A 22263-nucleotide genomic window follows, 5' to 3' on the forward strand; every position below is an offset into this window, starting at 1 on the left:
CCACAATGAAAATTCAAGGCTCTGTACACATGCTTGCTGCCCTGGCTTAAAAAGGCCACCAGAATATATTTGGAACGCACAGTTGAGAAGCAAGAATAAAATTATGGCTGTATTTTTGTATGATACGAGCGCACACATTTTCCAAACTGTAATCTTGCGGCAGGAAGACTATTTGAGTCATGTGTGTTTGCATGACTCACAGAACACATAGTAAGGAGACATCTGAAAGAAGGAAGGGGAAAGGCCCTGTATCACTAAACCGGGAGATTACTCCTTTAGCAGGATGTGGTTTCAAAACAGGAGCAGAGTAAGACAGTGAACCCAGCATCGCTGGAGGAATCAGAGAAAGGGGGGGACTACAAGAATCTGCACCCGAGATGCACAGAAGGGCTCCCAAGGCTTGGAGAAGTGGATTAGAAGCACATGAAGAAAATTCCAATAGAGCATTAGAACTGAAAGAGTACAAAGCTAAATTTTAGAGATGCTTCTGAATGACTTAGAGAAGACAGAATACTGCATTAACCCCCAGAAGATAAAAGATTTATCAATAAGCTGGAAAGGGCAATGGACTTTGAAAGGTAAAACATATTCCTCCTTCTTGAATCATCATTTCAAACCTCGCTGGAAAACAGTTAAGAATATGCAAATCTCACTTCCTCAAATCTCAATTTATTACAGCAAACCCCTTTTTTTAACCAAGAATGATATAGGCCTGACCCTACACCAAATCTGCACGAACTTGCAGTACGCTTGAAGGGTTACCAAGATACATTTTTCTTCCTTATTCCTCAGCCTCTCCTCCAAGAGGTGATCAATACCGATTCCTTTCGCTCTTCTATTTCCACACTTCTTTCGGTCAATATGTAAAATGCCACAGAGCTTGTTACGGTCTGCCTCTAAAGGGATGTCCATAATGAATGAGAACCATATGAGCAGTACTTTTAGTAATTGTGTCCACTGCTGACGGTATTTCCTTTCGAACTTCAGAAAGATTTCCTGACACCTTTGACTTACACTTTGTACCCATTTAAAAGCACGGTTACATTGCAGGCACTGTTCCAGAACTTATATCCACATTAATACTGAAATAGCTGGCTGGATAATTTAAATTAATTCAGATGTGTGGGTCCTACCAGGTAGTTATTCCTCATTAAAATTTCACAAGATTGCCAGATCCCGAGAGCAAGAAAATGAAGTTGTTTTATTTTTAAGAAGCAGAAATAAATGCACAACTCATTATGCAACATCATGAAAAAGCTCAACTAAGGCTGTAGCTTCATGCCATAGGAATTCGGGCAGGAGATTTTTAGAAGTTGGATCGGTTCAGTGTCTCTTTTGAGAGACTACGGCCCTAAACCAGCTGCAAGAACATTACTACCAGGTGGTGTGCTGCAGCACAGGGACAAAACCAAGAGGTCAGTGAACCTCCAGTTGAAGCGACACCTCTCAAATTCCAAGGTCTCCAGAAACTTGTCGTCTCAAGTTCTTCTGCAATTAATGCTCACAATGAGGCTATTTCTCTATACTCTGCCTGTAACTGGCAGTAAAGAAGAAACTACTAGTAGGGAAAAAATATAAAAATAAAAATAAAAATAATAATAAAAAAAAAAAAAACCAAAAGCACAGAGAAATAAATTCAGCTTTGGTATGTGGAGGCACAGCTTGATGAGCGACCATGGGAAGGAGGTGCAGCCCTTTCAGCCATCACCAAGTCTGATAATTCTGCTCTTCTGCCGGCACACAAAGGCAAAGTTGATTCTGCAAAGTTACAGATCAAGTAATGGTTTCAGATCAGATTCAATGAATAATTAACTTTAGGTGCCCAGAAGCTCAACACTGCTGAAATTTCCCCCTGAAATACAACACAAAAGCCAGTGTCATGGACTGCTCTGCTCTCCCCTACAGTGCACAGGGCTGAAGCACCTCTGTCTGCATACCCAAAACAGCTAATGGATTCAGTAGAACAAAGAATCATCATGCAGGCTGAAGCAACCTCAGGAGATCAGATAGTCCATGCCCTTCTGCCTTCAAAGCATGTGCAGATCAAGTTGCCAGGGGGTTTGTCCAATATGGTGTCTTCAATAATGGAAATACTGCTTCCTCTCTGGAGGACCTGTTTCAGTGTCTGACCAGCCTTATGGTGAAGAATTTTTTTCCTGGTATCTACTTGGGATTTATCATGGTCCATTACTTGCGCCTGTTGCCTCTCATCCTAACACTATGTACCTCTAAGAAGAGTTTGGCTCCATCCATCTTCTCTACACCCTCCCATTAGGTAGCTGTAGACAGCTCGTGACAGAAAAGATGATATAAAGTTAAGTTATATTTAACTAGCAACTGCCTACAGCTCACCAACAGGAAAATACTGGAGATAGGGTGCTTTACTCCTGCCTTTCAAGAGCCTCAGTAACTTGGAGACATGGGATCCAAAGCACTAATCAGAAAAGATGTCCATATCCTCACCTTCAGAAGATTGGCAAGTAGAACTGGTTTGTGTAAAACACAGCTAGGTGAGACGGAAGAGGTGAGCTTTGATTTTATTCAAGTCTTTTGAGCGGAAGCCTCACTCTGGAAGTGAAAGACATGAATTCAAATCCTCCTTCTGCTTGCTCAAAGCTCAGGTCTGTAACATATTCCCTTGGCAGGGGGGAAAGCTACCACCCAGCAGTGGCTTATTCTGGATGGGAGTAATCTCCATCGCTCTTGTCCTGCCCAAAGACCGAGCAGGAAACATTTCAGGAGGGACCGAGGCCCGAGATCAACGGCAGCAAGGAGGAAGCGGCTCCTGCACTGGTGCTGCTCTTCGTCTGGTGACTCTCGCTTACAAGAGGCAGAAAGAACAGATGTACATCGCAAAATCCAACGTGGTGCAGAGACGGCTGAGCTCCTGGAGAGTTGAGCCAGTGAATATAGATAGCATGGTACAGCACAGCAAGGGCTTCACCAGCTTCAGAGAAGAACTGCGTGAATATGGAGTTAGCATAGTGGGATATTGAATGAAATCAGCCTTGCCAAGCAGGCCAATATGGCTAGACTGTGTCTGCGTACAAGCAAAAATTCAAGCGCTGCTGTGCCCTACGGATTTCCCGATTTAATCTCCACTCGCCTCAGCATCGCTGGCTCTGTGCTCCGTTTTACACCACACACATTCCTTGGAACAAAAAGTAAGCCTGCACTTGTGAAGAGACCAACGTTTCTAAATATGCATTAGGCATTCTCTGAGATTACCTACCAGATCCAACTGTGCAAACAACTCAGATACAGAAGTGCCTCAATCCCAAAAAGGCATAGGTGTGAACTCAGCACTGGCCTGCTTAACCCTGTCGATACCGAGACAGATCTCAGCATGCACAGGTGCAGCTCGACATGCCTGCGAAACTTTAAAGCTGTAACAGTGATGCATCTGGAATGAGGAGAGAGTCGAGGGCAATTCAAAGGCGTGCAATTCTGGATTTGGAAACCAGCTACCGCTTCAAGTGCCGAAGTCATCTTGTGCACTTAGCTTTCGTCTGTGACCTGGTAGCAAGAGATCAGGCTTCAACTGATTTTTTTGTAGTTATCCTTGAGGTACACACTTGGATGAAAGAAGGATGCAGCAAACAAACCAGAAAACTGGTACAAGTATCGGTGCAGGTCCTGAAAAGGACCACATACCATGTCTTCTTCCGCTCTTACATGTATCAACTTCTCTATTTAGACTTTTCAAATCAGCTTATGACATTATTTTAGAATTTGTTTTACCCAAAATTGGTATTCAAGTATTTTTTTAAGTTGCATATACACAGATCACATTGATTTGCAAGCTATGATGATCATGCCTTAACTGGCAATTATTTATTAGTGTGGAGTCCAAAATCTTCAAATCAAGATGTGATCGGTGCTAAACACCCTGTGCACACTAAGGAAGGACCAGTCCTGAGAAACTGATTCGTTTGTCCCTCTCCGGCTAAGGGTCTTGAGTTGAAAAGCACTAAATCTCCACAGGGAAAGAGTGTTTGGGACCCTGCTTAAAAATATGTATTAACAGCTATTTCTGCAGCACGAGCTGCATCCCATGATGTGTTGGTTACTTTCCATGCATATGTAGCAAGATGCTGTTCACAGCCCCATGGGTTGAAAATAGGAGCAATAATAATGTCATGCAGACTTTGGAATTTAGTAATACCATACAAGAAGAAACTTTAATACTTTGAAAAGCAAGTCATTACACATCATCTCCCAAACCGTACAATACGTATCTGAAGAACCTAGTGACCCACGGTCCTCTTAGGGAAAGAGCTTTTCACTCCTATCTGAATCCTGAAGAAGATAAAGTCATTATGTAGGATGATTGGAACAACGATGCAAGGTTAACACTCGGACTTTAAGTATTTCCAGACACATTTTCCCCGTTTGGCAGGAAACTTGTTTTGTAAGACACAGAATTGTCCTAATATAACAGCATAGCAACTGCAACTCAGAACAGAACAAGTCGGTTAATGGACTGTGAGGAGACTTTTGCTGTATAACAGCATTTAGATGCAAGTATTTAAAAAACAGGTGGATAATCCAAATGTTCAGTTACTAGGACACTAACAGTTATGTCCATGGCAATTTTGTTTCTGTTCTTTAAACAAATCATCACTTGCAAGCACTAATGTTAAAACCAGAAAGCCAGTCTAGTACACAGTGGCTATAAATGCCAAATCAATTTTCAGCAGATAATAAAGTCCATGTTTTACAATCAGCAATGCACTGTTTTACTACCCAAAATGTAAGCTAATAATATATAGCTCTGCTAAATGGAAAATGCAGATATGCTGTTAAGAAACGGGCTGGCTGTGAGATGATGGATCATTTCTGCTGGGACCTTCTTAAAGCTATGTGCAAATGTTTTGAAAATATCACATGATGTGGCCATGTGTTAAAAATTACAGCCAGTTAAGTTCTCTGCTAAGAAAAATATGTGGGCAATTTATGAAATGCACTCCAGGATGGAGATATCTTAAGTAAAACCAGATTTTGAAAACAAACCCTTTTTTTTTTTTTTTTGAAACATGAACTTAAAAAAAAAAAAGTTGCAGCCACATCTGGAGAGCAGAAGTAAAGAAGGGGTGGTCTGACCTAATACCAGGCCATCTTCTGAAAGAGCAGCATTATTTCTGGGCTACAATGACTGTGATCACTGATTGTCCTTTTAAGGAAACCATGCTGAATACTGCCATGGGCAATAATAAAGCATTTTGTAGGCAAACATCTGTTCTTTGAAAGTACTATAAAATGACTGATAGATTTGTAATGTTTCATAAATAAAGTCCGGAATAAATAGTTCTTTAAAAAAAAAAAAAAAACCAACAACAACAAAACCAAACCATACACATATTCACAGTAATCAGACAGACCGGTGTACAGTATTATATTTGAACACTGTTCCCTCAGCATCAATTATTTAGAGATAAGCACTTCCTAGAGTTCACTACACAGAGTGACAAAATGGTTAACTCGGTTCCTGCAAGCTGCATGTTAACGGGATTATCTTTCCAGAGACTTTTCTCAGAGTTGCAGTAGTGCCTTAACCGAGATCTGTGCCGCTTTTCCAGCGTTTCACTAGCAAGCCTCGCTGCTGTCGCTTTGCCCTGACAGGGAAGCGAGGAGGTGAGCGGCCAGTGGCAATTATAACAGTACGAGCAGTTCGTCTTTGAAGGGCAAATTTATTTTGTGTAACAGTGTTATCGCTGCACATAAACCAGAACCCGCTTTTATTACTTCCTGTTCTTTCCCCAAAAGAAGGACTTCAGATGTCAGAATCACTAAAGGGATGCTTCTGAAATCAAGACTTCACACATACACAAAAGGCACTGACATAATATCAGATTACATAAAAATACGCATCCTTTTAATCTCCTGTACATAATGTGCTTACTTTTAAAATACAAAATCTGCCCCAGATGGCTAATAATGCCCATTTGAAAAAACCCAACACCACAATATTAAAGGGCTAAAATATGCTGTGAACAGATTGAGAGGCAGTTCATCCTAGAGGAGAGTAAAAAAGTGCAGATGGGTGTCAAAAATAGCCAAGTGTCAGATCTGTTCAAGTATCTCCATTCTGGCACATGCTCCCAGTCACAGCTGTTAGTGTATTCTCTGTATCCAAGTGCAAGGTTTTCTAACACTCCGAGCTGACATTAAAACACACTTCTTGCTTGCTACTGCTTTAAGAGAATGCTGGAGATTAAAGATTTATTTAATGGTAAAGCTTAACGAGTATCGATAAGGGTATACATACGCGAGTGTAGCGCATGCCATTTTGATTAAAGATGCATGAAATTTTAACCAGCAGGTAGATTAAGTAATTTAAATGACAAAGGCTTAATAGGTTTTCAAAAACCTCCACTCTAGGCATTCCAACAGTGTTTGCCAATATCCCCAAATAATGCACACAAGGATCGAAACTGATAAGATTGTGTCATTTTAGTACATTTAAGTATCTTAATAAAACACAGAAATAGTAAACCACACGAGAAGAGGAGTTTCATACAAATACAAGGGAACTGTCAGTGGATTCAAATCATGCAGAACGCACAGTTTTCCAAATTAATGAATTACCATGATATTTCTAATGAAGAGCACATTCCCAGGAACGTAATGCATGCAAATCAAATTTGACATTTCAAGGGTTAAATTGACCTTTCATAGTCCTCAGTTGTTATCTATGCAAATTAATTTGCCCATATTTCAACCACATAAATCCTCTTAGCCTTGTGCTTTGAGCAAACAGAGCCCACTTTCTTGTTACAACCAGAGGATCAGCAAACATACCAGCAGTAGGGTACGACCGTGTATAAAAATCCTAAAAGGAAAACATTCTTCCAACAACTGGCAATACCTACATGCAACTGTGGTTGCAGCAAACTGGCAGATACTGTTTCAAAACACCATCTGCGAGGTGTACAGACTCTCTGTGATCAAGCGTAGCCTCTTCTGCCTGTCCTACCCAAATAATCCACAAGAACCAGCCAGCTGTAGGATCTCTAGCCCTGTCTTTTTTTATCCAGAGACACAGGCTGCTATAATCAGGCACATGGCTTTCTTCAGTCCTTACCAAAGGGGAAAAAACCAAACAAAACACACCAAATTCAAGCCACTTGGTCGTGGTCAAGCATCTCACAAAACCCCTCAGACAAATCACCCTGCATAGAAGCACCGTTTTCATTGGCAATAACACTTATCAATTAGACAAGCGATCGTAAGATCCAAGGATAATATTTTCCTGAGGAAACCGACCTATTAAAATTTCCAGCTCCACAGCAATTCCTCCAATTCAGCAGATTTTTTTATTGTTTTATTTTGAACCAACATATTTCAGTGATCTGCCTGGTGACAGTTAAGGACTACCATTTAGGACAACGCTGGAATAATTTGTTTCATAAATCTCCTTCACTTCTCTTAACATAAACAGCTTTTCACAGAGATAATTTCAGCTGATGGGTGAACGCTGTGAATGATCTCTACCGATCAAATGTTCGCAGATTCAAGGTACAGCTGACAGTCATGAAAGCCAGCCCGAAGCTGTATTTCTCTTCGCTAAAAATGATCCCCTGTGCAGAGACCCGTACCCACAAAGCCGGTGACTTTCTGCTATTTCTATTCTGCTTTTCATTGAAACATCCAGTCCTGCTGTAAGTATCATCTCTGGCAGTTCCCTCGCACAAATTCCCCTCCCCCAAACATATACACAACAGAATTAGCATCCACGATCGCTCCATACCCGTATCAGCTTGCAAATCACCCTCTATATTAAAAGAGAAGGGGGAAAAAAAAAAGAAAAGAAAAGAAAAAAATACTATCAAAAAACAATTAGCGTTTCCTCATTTAAAACCGAAAGAGCTGCAATAATTTCAACTCACCAGGCATCCTTGGATAAAATATACCACACTGTAAATGGCTCTCTCCTAAAAGCAAGCTTATTTAGGGCTCAGTGCCTCCTGTTCTGGAATGAACAGAGAGAAGCGAGGAGGGCCATCAGAACTGGCTGTGGCAGCGTAGCTGGAGGCAGGATGCTGGGCGCGTGCGTTTGCCAGGCAAAGACAGATGGAGAGCTGACACTCTGTATTGCACTTGGAGCAGAAATGTGAATGATGACAGGAGCACATGTGGCCTTGAACCCAGCCCTGTCTCTTCAGGCAGAACAATGACAGGGATGTGTGTGCAAATTATCACAACCCCGGCTCCCCTCAGCTGACTCCTTTTACTCTACCTTTCACACCAAGTTCCAGATGACCAAAGAATGGAAAGTAAAATGCAGAGTGATAAGCCAAACACTGAATTATTCATCTTTTTCCTTAAAAGTTAACCCTTTCTTCTGCTGACAGCAATTAAAGAAAAAAGCATCGCTTCGAATCAGCTCTCCTCCAAAAGTGGAAACAAATTCATTCTTTATTTTAACAGCCATAATTTTGCACTCCATAGGACTACGTTTGTTTATTTAGCTGGAAATTCAAAACGTGCACGACGATATATGAGAGGGTCCCCCCTCCTCTTCCTCCCCTCCCCACACTTTTGTCATTATTATGCTGGTTTACCATAGTGAACGGAGTATCAAAATCACTCCCTTTCTCAGATTCTCAGTAGTATGTGTAAAATAGAACACACTGAGAAAGCAGACCACTTTTATTTTACTATAGTGCTTTTAACCCCCTGGGATTCCTGCATTGATATGTTCCAAACATTTGCAGCTTACTCTCCTTTACCTTGCATGGTGATCCATGGGGGATGAAAACAAAATCTTCCCTGTAAAGCTTTTTCAAAAGCTAAACAATCATGTCCTCCCAATTTCTGATTTTGCACACCCCTTAAATGTTTATCCTTCACATAAATAACGTACGCCTGGCTAGGTTCAATGCACTCTTCCCTATTAAGCTTTAATGGACACCATGATACATAAAACTACAAGTCTTTGTTACAGTGCTTTATCTAAAGCTGGCTATTTTCTTCTCAGCAGTCCCTCTTTAGTCCTTTGTAAAACATCTTTGCCTCTTAGGAGAAACATACGCCTGACTCGCATGCCTTCTGTACAACATATAGCCTTGCACAAAATTCCAGGCACAAGGAAAAATATCTTCTTTTTAAAACTCTCCTCCCATTTAGCACTTGCAAAAGCTTCTCCCTTTAGTAACGAGTATTTCTCTAGCAATTAGCGCGGAGGTCCTGGTTTTGACTTTGCCCTTGCAGTACACATTTAAACCCATATAGAAAGGCAGCGATACTCGGTCAGATCTTCAGGAGCTGCATTCTTGCCAGTACAAGACTCATCCTTTTGTACTTATTTATGCATCCCCCTGATTTTCGTTATGCCATCTTCTGCCTCTGCTACCAGAAACAACTCTGCTTTCGGGCCTTCCTCTTCCTTCCTCTAGCTGCCACAGAGCCTGATAAAGATCTAGTTAGGAAAATGACACACATGCGAAATTAAGCAAAAAATAACCACCCTTCCAATATCTGGACTGAACTCATGAATATTTCTCACTTAAAGCACATGAGTCACTTAATCTACTGATATCTCCACAATAACTTTTTAACGCTATCTAAGTGCCACCCTTAAGCTTCACTTAAATAGGAGAGAGACTCTAAACACAGGACTGGCAAATTCAAGACGATCAGAGAAGCGAAGGAGCAGCTCCTCTCGCCCCAGTGAACACCCCGGCACTACCAATGTACGCGTCTGCTACTTGAGGCAGGTCTTTTCTTCATCTTCATCAGATAGCTACTCTAATGAAGTTCTCTATAATGGATTTTTGTGTGTCGGAGAGCCCAAGAGAAACACCAAAACATGAAAGCGTTTTCATGACAGACCGCCTTCATGAAGGGGGAAAAGCAGAGGGGGGAAAGGGAGAGAACAACAGGCAAAGTCTGCGCCACCGAGGCCTTTAAAGAATTTACCATTCTTTTTGTTTTATTATTTGATGCGCTATTTAAAACCAGTCAGTTAGTATTGTATTTGCTGTGTTGTTTTTCTTTTTTAATGCTCTACTCTACATGAAAGGAAAAACATTTTCACAGTTGGAAATGCAACCTTTCATCAACATAGATGCAGCCTGAATCAGCCTCCGAGTAGAAAGTAACGTGTCAAAGGTATGACGCATTTTAATAAAACCGAACAATATTCACTCTTAAAAGTAGGTCTTAATATCAGTACATTGTAAATCCACAGACCACGGCTCACGAAATTGAACTTCCATATGCTGTGTGATTATGCATCTTTTTTCTGTGTGTAAAAAGCCTTTTTAAGCTGTTATCTGACTACAGTAATTGCCATTTAAATTGATCCACGTCAACAAAACCTGGATCCCTGGAGATTCTCACCTAGAAGTCTGCTCGTGGAAGGGGCTAACAGAATGCCTGTGCATCTGAGACTACTTCAGCATTTTCTCAAGCAGCCAGCTGCATGAATAGTTTTTCCCTCTCATTATTTAATACACTGAGGCAGGCTGCAACCCATTTGGCAGTCCTCCCTGAATAAATATCTGTGGATATTTATTTGCTTTCCCCACCCCACCCCCATTTTTAATGCAGTCACTTAAAGCTTGCCCTAACAGTTTTTGCACCAGGTCTGGAATTTTAGGAAGCCAAGCAAAGGTGGACAGCCCATTCTGTAAAACAGTTTTATTCTCCGCTAAGAAAGGAAAGGCAGTGGTTTTAACGTATGAGCAATTCTGCTGTATCAAAAGAGTCGGTATCACTTGTAACACCAAAATGAAAGGGATACAAAGAGAGTGAAAAATCCAGAAGATAATCTTCGGCCAGTTTCTTTATGGTGCACGTTACGCTACACCTTCCTGGGTGGGAATCAGCTCCTTCTTTGACAACCATTCAAAACACTTCACAAAATTATTTTAAATAATCCTCTACAACTCTTAATTTTGAAAATGGGTAAAGAAGGCAAAAGAGCCTCCATATTAATATATTTGAAGGGGGAAAAAGAAGATTTTTATGCAGTGGATGATATATGGTAGCTAAGACATGGACCTAATGGAAAAGAGAAATTCCAAATGATCACCATTTAAAAGTACAGACACTGCCTTTTGCGCAAACCTAGCTTAATAACAGGGACTGGAAGTCCACTGAAACGCATCTGTAGTTAATGAAAGCTCTCTATTAACAGTGAAGGAAGAATTTAACTCAAAGCTTTTCTGTAGGACTTCTCAACTTCCCGCTCTACTTATAGCAGACTGTTGTGATACATTGTGACTTCACACAGTGGGTATTAAGTGAGTTAATTCAAAGGAGCTGAAACCTCATTGATCCTAATTGAAAGCAATACACCCAACCAAATAGTTTTCTACCCCATCTGCTCTGGCCTGCCACCAGCTATTCAATACAAGAGAATTAATAGTTTCAGATATTCTAACCGACCCAATAAAAGCACTCATTTAAGCAGGACTGCATTAACAAAGTGAAAAACCAAGGGCAAAATGGGTTCAAATGGAGCATTTTACTCCTAGTTGGCTTTAACAAAGCTGAATAATGCTTATTCTGACTTTTTATGTGCAAGACTTGATAAACTGAATGAGAAGGCACTCAATGATCAGTCAACGAGCATTGATGAATGGTCATTAGGACCCCCCCAATCTCAGGGAAGGCCATTCCACAAAGTGGCACACCAGCTTGAAAGGGCGGACTCACTAATGTCCAGATTTCCCCACTTGCTTGTTCCACTTTCACTTTCAGACCACTGGCCACCAAATGAGGCTGACATATTGGAAAATAATCTTTTATGGGCGAGTGGTAAATAAAAATGGAGGCATTAGCTGGGCTTTCAAATTCAAATCTGCTAGTTTTGTCAGCCCCCAAACGTTTTGATTTTCCACCCAGCTGGAAGCTATTAGTGTTTTCTTAAGGCATCCCACTGACAGGGCAAACCCACCTAATGTGTGAGCTGTAGAGCTGATGGGGGGGACGGGGGACGCAACCACTTCTGGATGCTTTCTGAACTTTATTCAGTTGATTGTCCACCCAAAGTACAGTAAAGGCAACACCTTCAGGAGAAGCTCACTAATTTCTTGCTGCCCAGTATCTCCTACCGTCTGGTGCAACAGCAGTCCACCTAGGACTGCCATGGGTACCCTCAGCGCGACTTCTTCCACGACGTTGTACCTAGCCTCCCTTGTTTTTACTGCACTACCACAAAAGGGCTCAAGCTATTCAAGAAAGGCACTTCTTTATAAACTTCTAATTCTTTGCTTGGAAACGGAATTAAAATATTCCAATAAGATATGTGCTTATCTGTTAACAGTAGCTCTTAATGCATGCAACACAAAACATTAGCCAGATAACACTAAACATTTCCCTAAGCATTTCCTTATTGGCAAGGCTTTCTGGACTTCCGAAAAAAAGACAAATGGGACCCTTAAAACATACATAGCTCTGTGAAACACAGACTAATTGAGATTACCTACACAAATACTCAGTAGCTGAAAGCTAGAGGCACCAAGCTGGGAAGAAAATAATCTTGGTTGTCTAAGAGAAACTGTTCATCATGTTACGCCTAGTACTGGATTACATTCATTGGAGGTGAGAAAGTATTCATCTTTTTTTCAGTTAAGAAAACGGAAAAGTCCTACTATTTCAACAAGATAGTCAGAAATTAGTCCTCTAAAGAGGATTTCAAATCGTCTGTTAAGAAAAGGCAACCTTGGCAGTGGGTCAGACTTGGCAACCTAGATTGCCTATTGCTTTTTGATCAAAAAAGAACCAAAAAAATTCACTCTTGTTGAACCTTGCCAGAAATCCCAGTGGCATTTCAGGTGTATTTCTAGTTTTTAAAACAATGAAAATATACATAAATACCTATCATAGGAGAAGAATAGTTCCACCAAAAATTAACTGACTCAGAATGGGAGGGCCAACACAGGCTTCAGGTCTTAAAGAATGCATGCTCTTATAGAGTAAAATTTGCATTTTAGTAACAACAGTCACGTGGACAAACTCACATATATGTACCTGTTTGGTGTCTACTTTTTTCACTTGACCTGGTCTAAACCAAGTTTTGCCTTGCATTTTTTATTAAATACAGTATTTTCTATAATGTGGGTAAAGTAAATTAGAATTGACTGTTAATTTCTATCATCGTTCAGATTCAAAGGAAATTACCACACCATCTGAGCATAGACATCACTGAAGCACTTTAAAAAATTTGGTATTGATTTGATATTATTTCTGAAAGGACACAAGAAAATACCAAAGATGCTGTTTCACTGACAGGAGAAAGAACACATTCAGTGTGACCCAGAGAAGCCTGGATGAGAATATCTGGTCCTGCTGAACTAGGGTCATATTTTAAGATCCAAAAAGAACGGGGGGGGGGGGGTAAAAGGAAAAAAAAAAAAGGTTTCAAGCTATCAGTAGCTTTTTGACTTGAAGCTCAGAGTGTTTGCTCGTTTAACATGGGTGGGGAAACTCCTCCTGCTGTAGTATATTAACCCTACTTTTGACCTCTAATCGATGTCTTTTCAATGCATAGGATTTTCATAATAAAGATAATGTGAGAGCATATTTGTGTGAAAGCATATCTGCCACCAGCCATAAATTGGAGCCTTGCATTCCTCTTTGTAACATGTCAATATTTGTGACGCTAACTAAACATATTTTATTCATTTGACAAGGACTGTTACATTATATTGAAAACTTTTGTTTCAATGTCACCACCTCCCCGTTTTGACTGATGGCGAGTTAGTTTTGTTAAAACGCAAGGGGTGATAGCGTATGCTCCAGTGAACTTTCCCTCCTCTCAGCACCAGAGACAAAAACCTGCAGCTCTGCTCTGTGCTGGCAGCCATCTGGCCAGCTTTCTCTCAATGCCTGCCCCACACCACACTGCAGGCAAAATTTCAGGGCTCTAGAGCTCTGTGGAGCTATTCATGACATACCAATTTCACATTTTCTGCTTGTACGCTTGCAACAATAAATGCTAATGAGGACTATGAATGACATTTTTAAAGACAATAAAAAGGTCTCCAAATCCCTTGCATATGGAGACACTATTTTCTAAACTTCACCTTCTGTTAGGGAGCCATTACACTCTAAAGGAAAAAAATAACCTAAGGAGAACAATGAGATGATCAAAGCATAACCGAGTCCTTACGAATTCCAAAGAAAACAATGTTTGCAAAGCTAGCTTAATGACAGACAGATTTTATGCCGACGTACAGCGGTAACACTTCAGCGCAGGAACTCTCTTTTTCAATAGCACTGCTACTTCTCATCAGGGGGGCTCACGGATCGGGGGGAAGCCACAGCAAATCCTCGCTTTCACTGATCACGTATAACCCCACAAGCCATAGATTTGGACTTTTTAATTACTCATCTCTAGATGAGTCCAAGAATAAACTGTTAGCATTAATTGATTTGGAATGCCATGCTTTCATAGAGATTACTGTACTGACCAAGTGTGGCCAAGAGAAATATCTAATTTTAATGTTTTCTTTCCCCAAATCTGCCTTTTGCAATGCTATTGCTACTTTGGAGGGGAAAAAAAAAAAAAAAGAAGAAGAAGAAAGCCTTCACTCTGTGTTTTATACTTAATTAAAGACAGCTTCCCCTTATTAGCAAGGATTAAAAACACTTTCAGGAAAATCCACCAGGTGGAGCAAATACACAGCAATACAAAACATTTATTTATGCTCGTACTGCCATTTTCAACAGGGAAAAAATGTTTTATATGGAAATATTCTTACCTCTTGACCTCCCTTCTTCACCCTTTTGTCATATATTGATCAATTTGTACTTATTTATTACATTTATAGTGGTACAAAAGCTTTGTTCAAAGGCGCCTCGATACAAAGCTGTTGTTGCTGATGAGATTCAATACAAATTTGCAAACTGTAACAGTCATCAGATAGATAAGGGAAATTAAAGAATAATATTAATCAACATAAATATATATTCAACAACATAAGGATAATGTTGTGCTTGTAAAACAAACTGACAAGCATTCAGAAAATAAAGCTTAGTCTTACATCAGACAGCAAAATCTTTACACTGGCCTCCACTATAACGAGCTGGAAACCAGGCCATTCTGCATGATGCCTTGTTATGTGTTTGTATACATGGCAGTGCCAGTAACATCACAGCAGTGCCATTGTACAGTATGTTGGTGTTTACTATTAATGCCTTTATTTTAGTATGACATCCGTCAGCTACTGAGTAATTTCAAGAGTGCAGTGAATGAGGACTGTAAATAAATATTTGAGCATATCTAGGACAGCTAAGCATTATTTCCCCATTTAAATTATTTGCTTTCCAGAGCCAGGTGAGAAAGCCACTTCCTCATCAAATATTTTAACTCTCCCTGATGAATGAGAAGGTCTAATGGCATAAAGGCAGGGGGGCACCTTTTTACATGACGAGAACTAAGTCCTAACAGAAAAGTGGTTATGGATGAGTCTTCTCACAGTTATAATAGGACAACCCGCTGGCAGACCCTGTAATTGCTAAAATGGCAAAGCAAGATTACCAAGTGAACTGCTCTAATGCAGTTCAGAGTCTGGAAACACAGCAGAATCAGTACACAGACTCATTCAACCCTTGATGATGGAAAAGCATTATCGTGTGAGTGACAAAGGGAAGGTACTGATTTTAGTCAAATAAATCCTTTTCTTTCCATTGTTTCCTTAGTTAGACCTTCCATCACGTTTTTCTCTTACTTTTCCGTTCAGTGCCCTCTGTCTTCTCTCTGCCATCACGCCTAACTCTACGTTCTTAATTCTGGGGCCATCTCTTCACCCTGCTACAGACCTCCCTTCCGCAATCCACTACATGACTTGTCTCTGCTCCTGCTGCCTTGGACATTCATACTCTCCCGCCTCTGCTAGCCCTGAAAGCCAGAAGTTCCAGAATTTGAAGCTATGAGTACTACCATAAAATATTACCCGCAATTGACACATAAATGAAAGATCAACAACCAGCACTCTAACATCGAGGGACAAACACTGTGCCAGTTAGGTTTCCACTACAAAGCTGAACCAGAATGGGATCCACTTCACGTGCATTCGGAGCAGCACACCATGCTCCCTGGAAGCACAATGTGTTGACATAAGCTTTCTGCTTTTAGTCCCACCCAGATGAATCCCACCACAGCTAAGGAAAATTAACATACAAAATCTTTTTTTCTTTAGGAACAGGGAGGGGCCTTGAGGAACACTTTAAATATAATTTCATTTTATCTAATTGTGTTGTACTCCACATGGTGCTTCGCTGTAGCCGTTCAGAAGAGAAGCAGGAGAAGAATGCAGAGGTGATTATGAAGTGGAATTTCATACCAAGAGCAAATTACACCACTTCACACTAGGAGAACATCTGCAAAGAGCAGCCGTAAGCGTTTGGGCACAATGTAAGGTGCCAGTTTTAACAAAGCCCAAACCAGCTTGGGAACCATTATCTGCGAGAACTTTCCTTCAGCAAGATTGTCACAGGAGACACTTGCAGAGATGCCCAAGATAAATATTTTTTCAAACAGGATGCTGATTTAAAACCATTATCTCTGAGGGATTTTTGAGGTTGCAACCATGGATTAAAGGCTATAATTTTCTGCCATTTTCAAAGAGGAGCTAGACACCCAATGGGTGGGAGGAAAGACAGTGTGGTTATTGTCGTCACCACGCATCCGTGGAGAACTTTCTTCTACTATGCTGCTGGTTGAGGTGGGCAATGGCTGGCTAGAGGTCATGGACAGTTCATTAGATTACGAACTCTGCAAAAAACTTAAAGGCATGTAAAACACTGGAAGGAGGGACACGACTTACATGACTTGTAGAGGTTTAACTAACTAATATCGCTTTCATAGAGAGACATAATTTCTTTTATATGTACAAACCCTATAGGAACATGACACTGACCACAATGCATAAACCATCCTTTTTTTCATCCTGTAGATACAAGCAATGCTTATTTAACCTATGGCTTCTTTACAGTACGACAGGATAAAGAGGTTTAAAACTACACGTCTAAGTAATTCACTTTTACTTAAAGGCACCTTTACACCAGAGTAGCCTAAGGAGTTCTTAATGAAGAAGGAGGCCTGATGCTAAAGGTGAAGTATTATGTACATATTTAAGAGTTTACTAGATCATGATTATTGATCTGATACACTGTAACAGCTCTTTTGTTGCACCATCCCTGCAAATTCTTCTTAGATGGAGCATTAGTGTCACAATAGATCATAATGACTCTTTTGGTCCCACTGCAATATCGTTGACTCCCAGCTGCGTATGCCCACTGAAGGCCTACCTTCTCTTAATGAAGGGTCCCCAAAACTCTTACCTGGTAATTTTGCACGCAAGAAGAAAAGTATGCCTTTAAATCTGTATTACAAAATCCTAATGAAATACTAGCAGGGAAAATACAAGTTACTGCTCAAACAATTTTGATCTCACCTACAAAGTACCCAAAATCATTAGCACATGAAAATATCCTCCAAGGCTACAGGCATAACTTTATAGACTGGACTGAAAGCCTTCAGCATAAAAGAAAACGAAACCATAGTTAACGTTCAGCTCTCCCTTCTCCACTCCTACAACCACAAATATCTTTCTTGGACCAGCTTCTGCCCACAACAATAAAAGGCAATAGTCACACGCTACACTCATTTTTGCTGCAAAACCATATTAATTATGTTCCCTCCCTCTACTACTTGTACCTTGTGATCTTAAGTTCTGCCAGTACAACTATGAACAGCACTGTGCTATAGAGTATGAAAATTATCCAAATAAGAGTCATATTCTTCATTTATCATTCAAACAAGAAATCATACTTTAATTCTTCACAAACTAAAGGAAAAAAAATTATTCAAGACCTTTACCTAAATGAACATTTCAGTATCTTTCAGCTATGATCTTGAGTTTTACATCCTGACAAACACTCTCCATCTATGGGCCAAAACCTGACCGGTGCACAGAGCCCTGCCTCGTGCACCCGCACCTTCAGCCTGTTGCGCGACCTCAACAAACAGCAACTACGAGGAGCAAGGACTGTAACTGACCCTATCCCGGTATTTTAAAATTGAACACCAAGCTGGACATCTAAGAAAATCACATTACTAATGAGAATGAAAGCACTGATAGCTGCCACCCCTGTTTTAATGGGCCACGCCAGAACAAACACTGGCTTGGTTTTATTCCATGGGATGAATAAAAATAATGCTGCCAAGCATGCTGAAAAAGAAAAACTTAAAATGCTAAGTATGATGATTATGGTAATGCTTACTACAAAAAAAGTAACATTTTCATAAGTTTATTTGCTGCGTAGCACAAACTCCACCTGAAAGAATTTGCTCCTCAGAAGATTTCATCTCTGAAAATAAAAGAGGTCGAGCAAGGGGAGAAAGAATAATAAAGTAAAAGGAAAAAGCCACCAATTCGGAAGCGAAAGGGTTAACATGTTTTGTTTCAGTTGGTATTCTACCAATGCCAGAATTACAAGGGAAAGACTAAAAAGAGCCAATTTTTTTTTTCATCATTATTATTATTCTTTAAAAGAAAAAAAAAAATCAGGCCTATCTGTCACAGGGTTGTCCGGGCTGGAAGAACCGGCAGGAACCTCAAATTCCTGACCCAACCCTCTTCCACACAATGCCTCCTGAATGGAAGGAACCCAGGCCCGGCAGAGATAGCCCGCTGTCAGGAACCAGCCCTGACGTTTGCGGACAGACGGGGCTGGCCTCGCAGGATGTCAGAGCAGCAAACTGCTGTTCGAGATACTGGGTTTTCACACACTCCCAGCCTGGATGTTTTGCTCTTCAGGTAATTAAACAAGGAAACGGGGCTGATGTGTACGAGTCTGACCCCTGCGCCTCGGCTCCGCGGTTCTGCATATCAACTTCCGCACCGACCGCCTGGAGCATCAACAGAGCCCTCCGCTCCCGCTCTCCGCCTCTCCCGCTCCACACCAAGCTCTAAAACAAATCCTCCTGGAAATATCTGCTGCTGTCTATTCCCTTTTTTTTTTTTTTTTTTCTTTTTCCTATTTAAGAACGACTAAATTACTTGCTCTCTTCCACACGCCTTGCTGCTTTCTCATAAAAAGAAGGAAAAAAAGGAAAGAAATGGGTACTTTCGGGTAGCTGTTCTTCAGCCAGCCATTCAAAATATTAAGTATCTGGGGGAGGGGAAGAACAGACAGAAAGATAAGGCAAAGGATTCCCAAATTAATGCTTACTTTAAGGTCATCACTCAAAATGAAAAAGATCCTGAAAAGTATTTCCAATTCGTCCAACCAACTGCCAGACATTCACTTATTTAGAAATAAAATTATTCCGATTTAAGCATTATTGAAGAGTCTTTGTCTTACAAGGGGACATAAATCATGGAACTGGGCATTAGAAAAATAGGCCAGAGTTTTCTCTCTCTTTTTCCCCAAATTTAAGAAACGGGAAAAGGCAGGTGTTACCACCTCTACTCGGTGAAAACCCTACACAGGCTGCTCTGACTGACCTAGTTTCTACGCTCTTTAAAGGCTATTTAAACAAAAACGATTTTTAAAAAAGGTAACACATTCCTACTTCTTTCTGAAAAATCCACAGAATAGAATATTGGCTGTAAAGAGAAGAGCCCAGAAGAAAGAGGAGTACAAAAGCATGCCTGCTTGTCTGTGTTCAACACAAAGAACATTAAATGAAAACAACTGGCACGCTGCCAAATTCCTATACAGGCAAAGAGATTCAAATAAATTGATTTCACGCATCACACTGACCTGGGATCAGTGAGCAGTGGTACAATACACTCGCTGCTCCATGTGGGGCAAAGCCCATTAACGTTATCAGAGCCACAGTACATTACCAGTGTGGGGGGGGGAATAACCCAAACTCTGCAAACTCAGGGAAAAAAATCACTTTGAAAAAGGAACTTCAGCTTCAGCTGGAATGCTTGGTTTCAGTTTACTAATAAATATATCATATTGTGAGAGCTCGTCCTCTGCTCACCTCGAAGGTCTCAAAGATCGTATTTTCAAATTAAAATAAATACAATGTCACACACACACTCCCCTTACATTCTACTGTTAACATAGTTGTTCTCAAACTCAGTTATTCTCTGTAAATTTCCTCCCTTCCCCATCCGCCAGCGTTTTATATAGACTATGGGTTATTTTCTTTGTACTTCAAAAGCTGGATTCCTGCCCAGGATACTCTCACTGGCTCAGAAAGTAAACTGGAGGAATCGGCCACTGCTCTCAACTGGTCCAAATCAACCTGACCTACAGAGAAAAAGGCCTTATTTGGAAGGCAGCAATAAAGAGGGCCCCGGTTCCCTCTGCAGAGTCACCCAGGCACGCTCCCGCACCACCAGGCGTTCTCTCCAAACCAGCGTATTTCGAATTTCGCTTTCTTACGATGTGTGAAGTAACCCGTGTGTGCCGTGGAGTCTCTTCTTGTCATCCCGGCTTTGTTTTTCATTAAGATCTCTCACACTCCAATCAAGAGCAACGCCAGCAAGCCACAGGTGTGCACCACATGAACAGATGAAAATCTGATTGTGAGCTGTGTAATGACAATTCACTGTCTATAATACACTCGTCCCCTTTTACATCTGTTATATGTTAGAAGGGGGGGGGGGGTTATTATTTCGATTGTACTCTTTAAGATACATAGGTAAGCAAACAATTGTTACAAAGATAAAAAAGGAACCCGAGAAAAGATGACTTTGCAATAGCAAAACAAAGATGAGGATGCAAAAAGGGATCACATAAGCAAAGGATCACAAATGCTACCAGAGGCCACTGCTTCAAGGAGGCGATGGACTCAAACACCTTTTGTTTTGCCTTTTATTCCACTTTGGTTTCAAGTAGTAAGTCAAATCTTCTTGGGCACAGCAAAGTCCACATGAAGCAAAGCTTAAGAGTGTTGGCCTCATCTCTAATCACTCATCCAAATTTCAATGTGGAGCTTCTTGGCCATTTAAGACTAAAATTTTTGACCGTGTGACAAACACATACATCCAGATGTAGGGACCTTACCCAGTCAGCTCATTTCAAGTAAATGTCAAAATGGGAATGCCCAAAGATTTAACAATCACTAACCACCACTGACCACTCTCTTTTATGAAGAGCTACAAAGCAGTTTTGGATTATCTTCATCACCAAGGTGAAAACTATACAATATCATTAACTCTGTAAGTTGTGTTATAGAGAGGATGCGTTTGTTTTGCTATAAGGCTACACTGATAGGACTGCACAGGAAAGGGAATCATTCAGAACACAGCAACTTCACAAGGGTAGAGATGCGCCTGCACCCAGGTGATACAGGCAGCCTGACCTGGCCAACGGCTAACGAGACAGATAACGTGCTGTTCCCTCCCATGTATGAATATTTCAATACTACAACCAGATCATTTGGACTTTATAAAGATGAAGTGAATTTCAGTCATATTCATTCCCTCTTTCTATAAAAATGAACCGTATTAGAAAACATGCCTTTCTCCTAAGTTGTAGGAAATTTCCATTATCTTGCACATGCTCTGACAGCAATAAACCACAATAAGCTTCCCATTAGTATGCCAGCACCGCATGCTTCAGGCATGAAATCTTTACTTTTACATTTATTTATTTTTAAAATCCTTTATGAAGACCCATATGGCAAAAGAAACTAACCAACAACCACCTGTACGGGGTACACTTGCACTTTGAAACATAGGCTGTAGATAGAAAAAAGGAGAATTAGTCAGAAGCTATGCACTGCTAAATTAGCAAAATAAAAATGCAAGAAGAAACCCTGCTAAGATTGTTCATTCTTTTCCAATGCTGCCTGTGTACAGGAAGGTCCCAGAGAAGCATTTACTTGTTTTAAACTGAGCTCGGAACTCGAATTAGAATGCAAATTCATTTTTAATAGGATTTAATTTTTAAGAAGTATGTTCACACCGGTGCACAAAACCTCAGCCCCAGCCCCTTGCCACGACACGATGTGCAGAGCTTCCTGCTGGCTCTCTCAGCTGTGCTCCATCTCCTTTCCACGCCCCACAGACAGAGCAGCGTGGGCCGCAGCATCTCGGGTGGGGAGACGAGGGATATGATCAAGGCTTAGTTGCCTTTAAAACTAACCAGAGCATAGCCTAGGGTACTCAGACACTGTTCATTTTATTTTGGTGTCATACTCTACCAAAGTTATGTCATAGGCGAAATGGTCCAACACTGAGAAAGAAAGTATCAGGGTATTGGAAAGCACTTAAAATCAGTTTAGTAGTTACATGCCATCTAGACACACCAGTTAGGAGAAAAAATGTAGTTACAGTAAAG

General features: G+C 40.7%; 1 protein-coding gene across 4 annotated transcripts in view; it reads right to left on the reverse strand.

Annotated features, from left to right (window-relative positions):
- RUNX1T1 (RUNX1 partner transcriptional co-repressor 1) overlaps positions 1-22263 on the reverse strand; it is a 117503-nt gene that overhangs the window by 73716 nt on the left and 21524 nt on the right. The gene's annotated exons all lie outside the window — the stretch shown is intronic.

The sequence above is a fragment of the Mycteria americana genome, chromosome 2 (assembly GCF_035582795.1).
Source record: "Mycteria americana isolate JAX WOST 10 ecotype Jacksonville Zoo and Gardens chromosome 2, USCA_MyAme_1.0, whole genome shotgun sequence".
Taxonomy (NCBI): Eukaryota; Metazoa; Chordata; class Aves; order Ciconiiformes; family Ciconiidae; genus Mycteria; species Mycteria americana.